This window comes from Protopterus annectens, chromosome 3.part1 (assembly GCF_019279795.1).
Source record: "Protopterus annectens isolate FY-2018-M chromosome 3.part1, PAN1.0, whole genome shotgun sequence".
Classification (NCBI taxonomy): domain Eukaryota; kingdom Metazoa; phylum Chordata; order Ceratodontiformes; family Protopteridae; genus Protopterus; species Protopterus annectens.
The window spans coordinates 742,620,263-742,634,041 of NC_056732.1; positions in this window are offsets into that span (position 1 = coordinate 742,620,263).

The following is a 13,779-nucleotide window of genomic DNA, read 5'->3' on the forward strand; positions in this document are numbered from 1 at the left end:
GCTGACAACCCCTTTGACCTGTTAACCTGACATGAACATCTTTCAACCTCATACTTAAACCTAAAAAGACAAAACTTCTTCTCTTCCTCCCAAAATCCCTTTACTATCTTAAATCCTCATTCACCATCTATTTCCTTAACAACACTACTATCATAGCTAAAACCCATGCTAAGTTCCTTGAAGCAATAATAGATGGCCAACTTAAATTTGACTTCCATGTACTTCACTGTATCAAGAAAATCCACCAAAAGCTTGGCCTACTGCATAGAAACAAAAGGTTCCATACACCCAACTTCAGGATCTCCCTTGCCCAAGCATTCTTTCTCCCTAACCTCTTCTACAGCTTGCAAATCTTAACTAACTTACAGTCCTCACTACTTTCCAAACTTGAAACCACCTACAACAAAGCTGCTAGATTTGCAGCTAATCTGCCTTCTAAATCACACCACTCTCATGCTCTCCCAACACTCAGCTGTCTAGAGTTTCCTAACAAACTCTTATTTACACAACTTCTCGTTATCCCTTCTATCCTGAACAAGTCTTCCTCCTGCCCTTGCATCTCCTCACTTGTCTCAGTCTATAAGCCCCCTTGATCCCTCAGAAGCTCTGACCAATATAAACCTAAAAAATCTATTGGACAGAATCTGTATAGCTACTTTCCTGCTCTTTCATGGAACAAGCTGCCCATCACTCTCAAAAATATTACCGACTTCAATGAATTCAAGAAAACTCTCAAAAGGTACCTTAACAGCACCTGTCACTGTCACTGTAACCATTCCACCTGCACCCATCCCATTCTCGTTCACTACCCTGTCTATTTCTCTCTTCCCTGCTACTGCAACTTACTGAATAAACTCCTTTGATTTGTACAATTGTCCACTGATGACAGCCTTAATGTGTTTTTTTTGTCAGATTTAGTTATTACCTACTACTCAGTTTATATATATATATATATATATATATATATATATATATATATATATATATATATATGTTTTTCTTTTTTACTGTATTATACCTCAGTTTTGTAAATTTACTTGCTTAGTTGTACTGTGGAGCTTTTCTCCCTGGGTCTCTGCTGAAAAGGGGCATCTGCTCGGTCGGACTATCCCAATCAACAAATGTCAAATAAAAAAATAAATGTCTTAACTGCTATTAGAATTAGAGCTCTGACATGTATTCAGTTCTAAGTTAAATTAATAAGGATGGGGGAAGACCCTACTTCTTTCCTGGGACTGCTTTGAAGCAAAATGACAACTGAGAATAATAACTGCTGATTACACTTTCACAAAGAGCAATTGAGATTGTTAGTAAATTAGCAATTATATATGCTATTATGTTATGAAATAGTTATGAGGCTGCATCTTGTATGAAATTAAGTATTCAAGTATGACAACTTTCTGCTTTAATGAGTAAAATACTATTTTTTTATGGCTGGATTATCTACTTACAACTAGGTGCTCCTAACAAAGAATAACGTGACTACGTGAGACACCCATTGTTTCAGTTATCAGGGTATAATGCCACAGACATGAACCTGCCTATTGCCTATTTGGCTTAAGGAATTATATATGACAGTTTTTGCAGTTATGCATGTCTTTGCATGTTTTACAGTTATACAAAAAGGAAATCTGGCGAGTTTATATTATTTTGCCTGACAGATTGTTTTCCTAGTACATGATCTTTTTAAATAAGAAGACACACTGATTTAATGGTTGATTTCATTTAAAGTAACACATCATACTGATATGTGTAGTGGTCAAGCAGTCTTTATCTGTATTTGTGGGATTAAACTTTTAAAGCTTGTTTATAGCTCCTGGAATTTAGTGCTGAGATATAGCGCTATGTAGACGGAATGCTTTATCTTGACCTGATGTGTTCCAGCTGGAGTGCAACAAGTGTGAGTAGCGGTGTGACAGGTATTAGTGGTGGAATACAGGAGGACTGGGTAAGGTGAAAGTTCAGCTAGAAAATGGAAGAGCTAACCAGGTGGCTCTACTTAAGGATGGAGCACACTCGAAAGATACAGGAAGTTATTGACCAATCTCACTCATTAATGCTGTAATAAAGATTGTGGTTAAAACAATGTAACTAGCTTCCAGACATACAAGAGGGACAAAATGATTTCATAAATGGCAGGAGGGCAGTCAGTAATGGGGTAAAAGTAACAAAATTAATGTGGCAAAAGGAAGAAGTGGATGGGATTAGAGCCATAATACTGCTCAACTTTCAGGTGTTTAATCTGGTAGATTGAGGATTCATATGGAAGATTTTAGGAGACAAATGGGATAAAATGTTATACACAAGGTAATATACAGTGAACTCTATCTGGAAATCACAAATGATTGCTATCCAGAATGATAATGGTAGAATGAACATAAGGCATGGGTGCCCCTGTCCTCATTGTTATTCATTTTAGTAATAGAGGAGTTAGCAAGAGAAGTCAGAGAACAGTTAAAATTAATGGAGTAAAACAAGGGAATCAGATGAAAGTTTATAAAGCAGTGACTGCATATTACTATCCTCAGACATAGAGCAGGCATTCACAAGAATAATACCTATTTTTATATCTATGAAATAGCTCCAGACATGAAATGAAGCACAGAGAAAGCAGTATTAGTTAGGATATGTATAGGTAAAGGACAAGATGCACTAGGTGAGATACCAGTCCTTAAGCTTGCACATTGGGGGAGGTGACCATAAACAACATAAATGAAGAAGTATAAAATAGCTAAATGAGATGGTAGAGGCACATTATACAAGGTAGGGGGAAGGGTAAATGTAGTCAGTATGATGATGTTCTCTCTTGTCTTGTGTATGTTGAGAAACCTCCTATAGAGTCAGAGGAGAGGAGGGAATGAAAGTCCTTTCTCATTGTGCAGCTTACTAATAATGGTGGGAATTCAGAAGAGGAGAGAAGCATGGATAGGATCAGGAAAGGTCAAAGAGTAGGATAGACAAAGTTAAGGTTATTGCAAGACTAGGAATTGTGGGATGTTATACTTTGGATCTGAAGACGGGAGGAAGAAAACAACAAAAATAAAGGAGTTGGGGAATGGGGAATAATAAAGACTGTGATGACTTCAGAGAAAAAATAAACAAGTGATATAAAAGCTGATAGTAAAACATGAGTTGGAGAGAAAGGAAAAGAGCATGGATATGGGTAGAAAAAGAAAGGAGTATCAAGATATGGCAAAAACATATCAACATATGGAAATGGGCATGGACTAATTGAAATCAAGACCTAGTAAAATGCGATGGGATAGTTAGAAAACATTCAAAGTGCTGGATGGGCTAAGAGAACAGTATGGGATACCAAAAGAATGGTAACATTTCCCATTTTTTCAAAGGAGAAAGGCTGAAGATGGGACATACATTAATGAAAGCAAAGTGAGGAAGGCAAGGGAGGCACTAAAAGGAAAATGATAGAAAAAAATGTGTGGAAAGGTATAGGATCATACCAAAACACCTTAGGAAAAAAGAAGAAAATAAATGCTCAAATAATCATAGAAAAGGATGAGAAACAGGGTACAGATAGAAAGAATCAACTTGGGTATCTGAAAAAAACATTGAAGTTGGAAGCAGAGATAAAAGGACTACACAGAATATAGAACTACCATCTGAGAATCCTGCCCTGGAGGTTTATTAACACCCAAGAGGATGGAAGAAGTGGCAGTGAAACAGGTAGATCCTGCTGGAGATGTGGAAAAGGGAAAGCAGAAATGACCTGCATGCCCTGGGAGTATAAGTGAGTAAAGGAGGTATGGAGAAAATTATAAGGATATAGAAAGACATGGCCTGAAAAGAAAAACATTTTGTACCTGGGGGATTGCAGACGGTATCACACTTTGATTGGAGAGGGAGCTTAGAATGTACAGAGAGTGCTAGTGATAGAGGTTATGATCGTTATCATGTGGAATTAGAAGAGCCTGCAACTGTTAAAGAGTAATGACTTACACCACAGCGTACTTTTGGCTGTAAGAAAGGAGACTAGGACACCAAAGATAATAGAGGTTTGAAGGGCTTTGAAATGGATTGGAAAGAGGCTTAAAGCTACTAGCTACAATGAAGACTAGTCAAAATGAAATAAATGAAAGACATACATGGGGGAGTGATCTTTTGAGTCAATGTTGTAAATATCATTGAAATAGTGACATAATAAAAGGACTAACCACTGACGAAGCCTGGTACATCAGTCTCTGGAGTAGACGTATGATTATTCGTGGTATAAGCATTCATTAAAAAAACTGTATGCTATACTTTTCTTATAAAATGGAACTTGAAACTAGGTAGCAAAGTTATGCTTGCTGAAATGTGTGTGTGTGTTGGGGGAGATATTATAAGCTTTCTGCATACTGGAAACGTAAAATCACATTATTCTATCTAGCTAATGGTGAAAGCATATCAAAATAATTTATATAAAAAAAAATAAAAAGTAGGTAGGAAGCAACTGCTGTATCAAGCATTAAGTGGAATGTATGCATCAGTGGTTATAAAAATGTATTAACAGAAGTACAACAAAATTCTCTCAACTCAATTTGCAATCTGAAGCTTATTTCCTTCTACTATACATTGAAACTCTAATTTTGGGTACAGGTAAACTGGATCATGATTTTTTAATCAAGTGTCATATGCATTAAGGGTCTATCTTTTAACTTTGGTAAAATCTTAGCACAGCTACATTTGGTATTGATTTGTTTATTTCACCAACATTAAATTAGACTTGATCATTCATAAATCATGTCTAAATGGATGTCAGCCTGCAGCTGCTGCCATCATCAATAACAAAAATAATTAATCATTTGACAAGAGCAGATGTCATTTCTATAAAGTACCATAGAACACACAACAATTATCTGTAGTCTTTGTTTCAATTAATACAATTCACAAATGACTTACCATCCAGAAACTGGGACCTTCATGATTAGCGGTATTAATTGCTCTCACAGATCTTCTCATAATACTGAGTATTAATTTGCTCTGCCCCTATGCTTTTTCATAATATTCTTTATATCCTTATTCTCATGTTCCAACCATGATATTAAGCAATACTTTACAAGACTGAATATATATTTCGCTTGTGCAGTCATCTGTCTATGCTTTATTTGTGTCTTTAGCTTGAACAACTGAACCAATACTCAGTGGGCTTTATACAATCCACTTTTTCATTCCTCATTTAAAAAATTTTAAGTAAGCATTAACGCCTGACGAGGTGCATGTTATTGGAGAAATAATGTCCAGCCAGGGTTGTGAGGCACCCACCATAGGTAGAAGGCATAAATGTCTCTGGAAGGACATTATTTCCCCAGTAATACATATTCTGGCAGCTGCGCTTAGAGAATGAGCTGTCTGTTAAAAAGTAATGCATTTTTTATTACTATATATACACTTTTTGATATAAAACAGTTCCTCCACTTAAACGTTCAGACTTGCTGTGGCATATGTTGTGGTTGTTGGAAGGCATATTTCACATCCAGAATATAAGTTATGTAAGAAAGTAAAGTTTCCACACACACACACACACACACACACACGCAGACACACACACACACACACACACACACACACACACACACACACACACACACACACACACACACACACACATGCACGCACGCATGCATGCACACACAGACACACAAATTACAGCCACTTTGATGAATGGATACATTTTAAATGTCTCTTCGTGAGTAAATGAATGAAAAAAAATCATAGAATGCAAACCATTACAATCCCCAAAGCCTCTTTACTGTGGCTGATTTTTACTTATATTTCTGCACTGCTCTTGTATCACAATTAATATGCTCTTAAATCACTCAGAGTTAAACTCAATCAATAATAGCAGATATTTGTTTCATACTTCTTATTGTTTAAGGAATGCATGCCAATAGACTGCCTGTTGTAGTCAGAAAGCATTAGGATGTTCCATCTGTGTCTGTCTGTCTGTCTCTCTCTCTCTCACATACACACATGCACAGGAGTATATGCCTGCATAGACAGACACATTTTTCTTTCTTTTTTTCCTTTCTTTAATTTTACTATCACTAAAGAGCAAAGCAATTTAGCATGAGTAATAAATGGAGGCTGTTTACTTTTTCTTAACTTAATATGGTGCAGTAACGAGGTGAACTTCTTCTTATACTGGGCATTACCTGTACATTAACACCAATCAGAGTGAAATTTACACATTGCTCAGTTTCTAATATGCTATAAGCACCTTAGTGAAAGATTGTCAGTTAAGAACACATGGCACATCCTACATGTACTGGTAAGCTATGACAAAAAATACTGCAATATATGTGTCTAATATGGAAAAAAAAATAATAATCTGTAATGTGAATCAACATACATCACTGTTCTCAATACACGTGTTCTTATTTCTATGCCACACATCTGTTCAATCTGTATTATATCAGTGAGCAAGTTCACTGTATAAGTTATTTTTTACTGAAGTCAACAATCTCTTTAAAAATTTCTCTCAGTATCTTAATACCTTTAAGAACGTATACTGGCTTGGTTTATAGTAAGCATTGACTGCTTTCATAAACCTTAAAAGAAGATAATCCCGGAAACTACCACCTCATCAGTCTGAAGAGTCTGATCTGCAAGGCCATGGAATGTATTATCATGGAACTAATAAACAAAGACATTGGCGACCTTCAAACACTGGACCCCACGCAGTTTAGGTTTGTGAAGGGCCGATCTTGTCTTCTAAACCTGAGTGACTTCTTCGAATCAGTCTCCAGAGCTGTGGACACGGGTAAGGTTGTCCACACAGCATATCTGGAACTTGCCAAGGCCTTCAACACCATTCCCCACTCTGGAATCATAGATAAACTTACTAAGCTGGGCATTAATCCCTACATCACTCGATGGGTTGCCAAGTGGCTTATTGACAGAACCCACACTGTAAAAGTAGCCGACTCCAAATCTAGCTCCAGAAAAATGACAAGTGGAGTACCTCAGGGTTCAGTCCTGGGACCGCTCTTGTTAGGCATCTACTTCTCTGAAGTAAAGGCCAAAACTAAGGGACTCTGACTAACAAAGTTCACAGATGACTGCAAACTGGGAGCCATTATTGAATCCCCAAATGATGTGGATATTCTATAAAAGGGCCTTACAGAAACAGATGCTTGGTGCCAGAGTCATGGGCTCAAGCTCAATGCCAAGAAATGTATAGTTATCCCCTTTGGGAAAAATACATGTACCCATGAAATACCACATAGGTGCCAGTACACTAAACACCGAAAGTGTGATAAGAGACTTAGGGACACAGGTGGACAGTGGTCTCACCTTCCATAACCACATCGCCACAACAGTCAGGAAATCCTTCTATGTGGCACATCTCAACACTAAGGGCTTTTCATCCAGAGAAAAGGAGGTCATTGTCCCACTGTACCCATCCCTCATAAGACCCATTATAGAATACCATGCCCCATTTGGTTTGTACTACTCAAGACATCTGCAACAACTGGAAAGGCCACAGAAATAACTCACTAAAGAAATCACAGGCCTAAAGCAGATGCCCTATGCTGACGGTCTAAAAAAACTCCAGCTATACTCTGTCACATATCGTCTACTTGAAAAAAATGGCGTTTACTCAGCACGCTAAAACGCCTGTGCTCCGGAATCAAGATGACACTGGTGCAGCAAAATATCAGTTACTGTAGGAAATAATGAAAAAAGCACTATTTTCCACTAAAATGGTAGCATAAAAAAATGACACTTTTAATCCACATATAAGGTTAAGCGCTTTCACCTACAGATCGTAGGCTTCCACAGAACAATACAACATTCAAAACGAAACAGTTAAATATTTAAAATTGGCGCCAAAATTAATGCCTCTTTTAAAGCGGTATCACCATCATACTAAAAGAACCTCTTGTTTATAACATGTACTTTGTATTAAATATATATATATGCTATTGTGTAAAAATCATATATTTAAAATTGTATTACAATTACCCTTTTTAAAATATAAAATAGTCTTGTTGTAATTATCTAATCTTAATGTATCATCTTCTAAAATGTAACTGCACTGGTTGCAAGATCCACATCTACTAGTATGTGACTTTTTATCCAAGGCTACTTGTTTACTGCCCCTTTCTAATAACCTTTTTAAATTTTGTCCCATTTTATATACAAATGTGGGTTTAGAGCCTAAAATTTCAGTCATCTCCTCCTTAGACATTAGGGTATACCAATATTTATTTAATATGTGTTTTATTCTATTACTATAGGGCCCATATTCTACTATGCAGGCTTTGTCATACACCGTATTTGTTGGGTTACCTAACACTTCTATAAATGTCTCTGATGTCTCTTTATACTTGAGACCTAGTAAAGGAACAATGCTGTTACCCCATCTATTAATAAGGTCACCACTAATTCTATTAAATTGTAATTGTAATGCAAAATTTTTAGTATATATTGCCAAATGCACTATATGTCTGTCATACTATATAGGTAAAACCGAACAAAATTTTAAGAAAAGAATATATGCACATGTTTATTGCATAAGAAAGAGAGATGAAAAAAATGCTTTAGCAAGACACATTATAAATAAAGGCAGTGAACATCAGTTTAAGTTTGGCATATTAGAAATAATAAAAAATAATCCTAGAGGTGGTAATATGAAGAATAAATTGGCATTTAAAGAAAGTTATTGGCAGATTTTCACTGATGCCATTACCCCTCCGGGGCTTAATGATTTTGTTTCAACTAAAACAATTTTAGAATATGTATAAATATGATATTATTAATGAATTTTGTTCTTTGTTGTATATGTATTTTAAATATATGATTTTTACACAATAGCATATATATATATTTAATACAAAGTACATATTATAAACAAGAGGTTCTTTTAGTATGATGGTGATACCTCTTTAAAAGAGGCATTAATTTTGGCGCCAATTTTAAATATTTAACTGTTTAGTTTTGAATGTTGTATTGTTCTGAGGAAGCCTACGATCTGTAGGTGAAAGCGCTTAACCTTATATGTGGATTAAAAGTGTCATTTTTTTACGCTACCATTTTAGTGGAAAATAGTGCTTTTTTCATTATTTCCTACAGTAACTGATATTTTGCTGCACCAGTGTCATCTTGATTCCGGAGCACAGGCGTTTTAGCGTGCTGGGTAAACGCCATTTTTTTCAAGTTTAGTATTTCGTGCTTGTGGTTTACATATCGTCTACTCAGAGGCAATCTCTGCTTAACATACAAGGCCATGTCAAACCCAAAGATATTGGACATGCTACACTTAAAGAAATCCCAATCCCTCAGAGACACATGCTCCATGGATCTAAACCTTGTCATCACAATGAACAAAACATGCTGGAGGGTTAGGTTCCTAACCCAGAGACTCCCCAGACTCTGGAATAAACTGCCCATACATGTCAAGCAAAGCACCTCTTTGGCCCTCTTCAAAAGGAACCTTAATGATTGGATGGGAGATAAGAATATCATCCCAGGAATCACGTCAGTTACTCTGCTAGACAGGGGTCCAGGGAATTAAATACTGTGGGAAGAAATAGCCAGGGAATTGTTATGGCTAGGCTTGTATAGGCCATAGGGTTGATAGCCTAGTACCAACATATGAACCTATAATACACTCAAACATGTGTAGTGATCACAAATGCATTAAAACATATAAAAAATGTTTAGCTGTATAATTAGATTATTGCATTACAGATGTGGAAGCAATGGTAATGTTTACTTCTGTGAATGTTTGATTTGTTGGTCTTCATCTTCAGGCTTAATCCTGGTTAGTCAGGAGTAGATCTTACCATGACTACCACCATTCCAAGGCATTATTCCCATAATAAATAACTTTTTGTTATAACTATAATAAATATTGAGAACTAGTGTAATGTTGCTTTACATTCTGAATTTTACAGATACACAAAGTCGCAAATTACAAAGATCGGGAATCTCAGCTGTCACACACTGACATATGTTCTATACAAATTCAACAACATAAAATATATATTACCCATATAAACTGCATGAAAGAGCTATGCTGAGGAAACCATCCCCAAGATTCATGAAGGCTGATTTTCCATGCAGGAACAGTGTAGGAGCTCCTGCACTAAAAATGGCCACCAAGTGATCCAGGAAAGTGTTGTTTTCACATGCATGAGCGGCCCTACACTGTTCTAGCATGAAAAACTGGCAAATATGCAAATCATTTCATTTGCTGGTGAAAACCAAGCAAATGAGGTGAATTTGCGATCCACCAAGCTGCCAGGGCTCCATGCTAGAACAGTGTAAGTGCAGAAATGTATTTGGCTAGTAATTATATACATTTCTGCATCTGACAAAACAGAGGCATGACAGCTCGTGTAAAAGCATGTATTATGTTTATTACACATACCCATGGCCAAATATAAGGTCATTGGCATTAAAAACAGTTTATTTATTTATTTTTTTAATTAAACCTTTTTTTTGGCCAGTCACGGATGTTTAAGCTTAGGGCAGCAGCGTGCAAACTGGATCGTGCCGAAAACAAACAAAAATGAGAAAAGTCAATTTTAAGTTAATTCTGCATTTTGCCATTATAGTCAATGGCATGCAGAATGTAAACAATATGAGGGAGCACTGGTTGTCAAGGGGAAAGGGTCCATTTAAGTGCAGTAACTAATGACCTACACACTGGGGTTTGCAAATGAGGGCAGTTATACTGATTCACAGATTTCCTCAAAGTGTCAGCTTGTAACTAACTGTGTAGGTGCAGCAATACAAAAGTGTAAGAGCTGAATTAATTCATAAGGGGGTGTGTCATGCTTGCTGTAAGCTCATTGGAGCTCTGTGGCCCATGTTTGCCCTTAGCTAAGCACAGCTAATGAAGGGGGGTTGTTAGGTGTGCCTGAGCACTGTGTATATAGCCTAAATGGGTGTGCATGCTGCACACTGGGATTTAAATCAAAAAAAAGAAGAAAAAAAGAGGAAATAGCAGCACTTGTTTACATATGAGCACTGGGTATGTGTGGCACACCTCAGGGCTTAAATAGGAAGGGGGAAACAGCACTAGGAAGGCAGTTAAGGAGAACTAGCATAGCTAGCTAGTGGAACGTATCAGAATCAGCCAATTACACATGCAGCAGCCCAACACACTAATATAAATTATGCAAACACCCTACAGACTGTTTTTTCCCACAAACTCTACACCACCGGTGTACACAGACAAGGGATTTTTAACTGGCAAAACTATCTAAAAATGTTAGAGGCTGCTGCTGCTTTACTCCATCAATATGTTCTAGAGACTGAGGGTGGTGAGAAGGAGAATGCTGACAACCGACCCACAGTGAGGATGAGAAGAGTGTACAGACCCAGGATAACCTACCAGGGCCTACATGAGCTAGAGATAGTAGAGCACTATAGCGTGGACAGCAACATTCTACAGCAAATTGTTGAGCTGTGCTGGCCACGCCTTACACACAGAACTAATAGAGGGGAACCCATCCCAGTGGATACCAAGGTATGTCTAGGCTTAAGAATACTAGCCACAGATACCTTCCAAAGACCAACTAGAGATATCATGGGGGCCTCTCGGGCATCAGCATCCAGGATACTCCACCAATTCCTCGATGCCATGACACAAGATGCCACTGAGCACATATATTTTCCCACCACTCCTGAGGAACAGACCAGATGTATGCATCTCTCCCACCATATAGCAGAATACCCTGAGGTAGTTGATGCTATAAACTGCATGCACATCCACATCAAAGCACCACCCAGAGAGCAGGGCAGGGTCTACATAAACCACAAGGGCTTTCCCTCCATCAACTGCCAGGTCGTGTGTGATGTCCAGAGCATCATCATGAATGTGTGTGCTGGCAGCCCTAGAAGGTATCACGACTCCCACATCTGGCATTGCTCACAGCTGTATCAGGCATTTGCCGGGGGGGGGGCATCCCTTATGGCCATCTAGTGGGGGATGATGGTTATGCACTGGAGCTGTGGCTGATGACACCCATCAGATATGCACACACACGTGAATTAGAACACCATAATGAGGCACACGCACAAACCAGGATCATTGTATGGCATGTGTTTGGGATCCTCAAGTCACGGTTACGCTGCCTTGACATATCCGGTGGAGCCTTGCAGTACACTCCAGCTGCATGTACACAAATGTTCATAGTTTGTGCCATGCTACACAATATGGCCCTGTGGAAACAGCTGCAGCAGAAACAGCATAGGGCAGAGCCACACAGCCCCCCACCATTGCCAAGGCCAGCACAGACACAGAGGGACCCAGAGGAGGAACATCTTGAGCCTGCCCCTGTAAGCAGAAGGAGGCATGCACACTATGTCCAGGCCTTGGCAAAGAGGCTATGCATAGCACACACACTGACAGTCTAGGGACCCAGGGACTGATACCTCTCTCCAACTCACATATACAGCAAAATGGATGCCAAACATGACACTACCTGAGCTTTACCATGTATAGGGTGTGTACTATGTGCATCCAACATAGTCATCCCTCCAGCACTGTCCTCATAACTGGTCCAGGAACAAGATAAGTCACACTTCCTGTCATTTACTGATTGGAGTAGTATGTTCTCATACTTGTATATATGACATTTATGCAAGCATGCAAGTGAATTTGGTGGCTGAATGGGATAGCAGCAGACAGCTATATGGGACAGCAGGAAATTCATAACAAATACTGGTGTCAACATACTAGGCAGCACTACACAAGGTGACAACCCCCACGCAGTACATGTAATAACCCAAAAAACTGTGGGTGTCAATAGGTCACACGCATGGATGTCAATGAGGGTCACATACCCACCACCAGCCTCACCCAGCAGGACAGGTGTAGACCATGAAGAAAGGCCAGGCTAAGGCCCCCAAATGATGGCAATGGTGAACAGCCTCCCACCAGACCTACACAGACATACTACAACAGATCTGGCAGTTGCATTCTAGTTCTGAAGGGTAAGAAGCCTGAAACTGCAATATATGCCATTAAGATCTAACATGCGTACTCTACGGAAATGCCTCATGTATGCATGATAGATCACAATACAATATGAAACTGAAGCCAGCAGAGTAACCAAAATACCAATACAGTCATTTAAAATGTTAAAGTCTGCAGGTGTGCACCCCCCCCCCCACAATCCCATGTAGAAATACAGTAACAGATGGCCTGCAGCTCTCTCAAATGGCCTACAGTCCTCTGGCAAAGGCCCATGCCTCACCCATAGTGCCAATGTACTGAATGTCAGGGGGTCCCTACTAACAACCTAACACAGTAAACAGAAAACAAATGCAAGGCCATGTTGACAAATGCGAGTAGCATGCCTCCCCATGTCGTACTGCAAGGACTGTTCATCAGGCCATAAATACTACGGGGATAAATGCCCAACTATAAGGATACCTCTGAGATATTGCTTACATAATGTTAGGTGGTGGAGAGAATAACAGGGGGGGGGGGTGTAGAAGCACGGATGTCATGGAGTGTGTGAAGTCTGAAACTCTGATGTCCACCCATACTACTCCCGACTGCAAACCCAGGAATGAATAGCCATTAAACCGCTTGTAAACCACAATGTGAAGGTAAACAGACCAGATATATGAGTCCTGTCTCTGGATAACCTGGGTGTATCTGTACAGCTGAGAGGTATAGCCCCAGCAGGATATGGCCATTCCGTGAAGTTGAGAAAAGCACAAGGAGGGGATCCTGATCCAGCAGACTAACAAGGTGCTGCACCATTTACACAGAACCAGTAGTCTATTGTCTGTAGCTAACCCTCCACAATGGCAGGT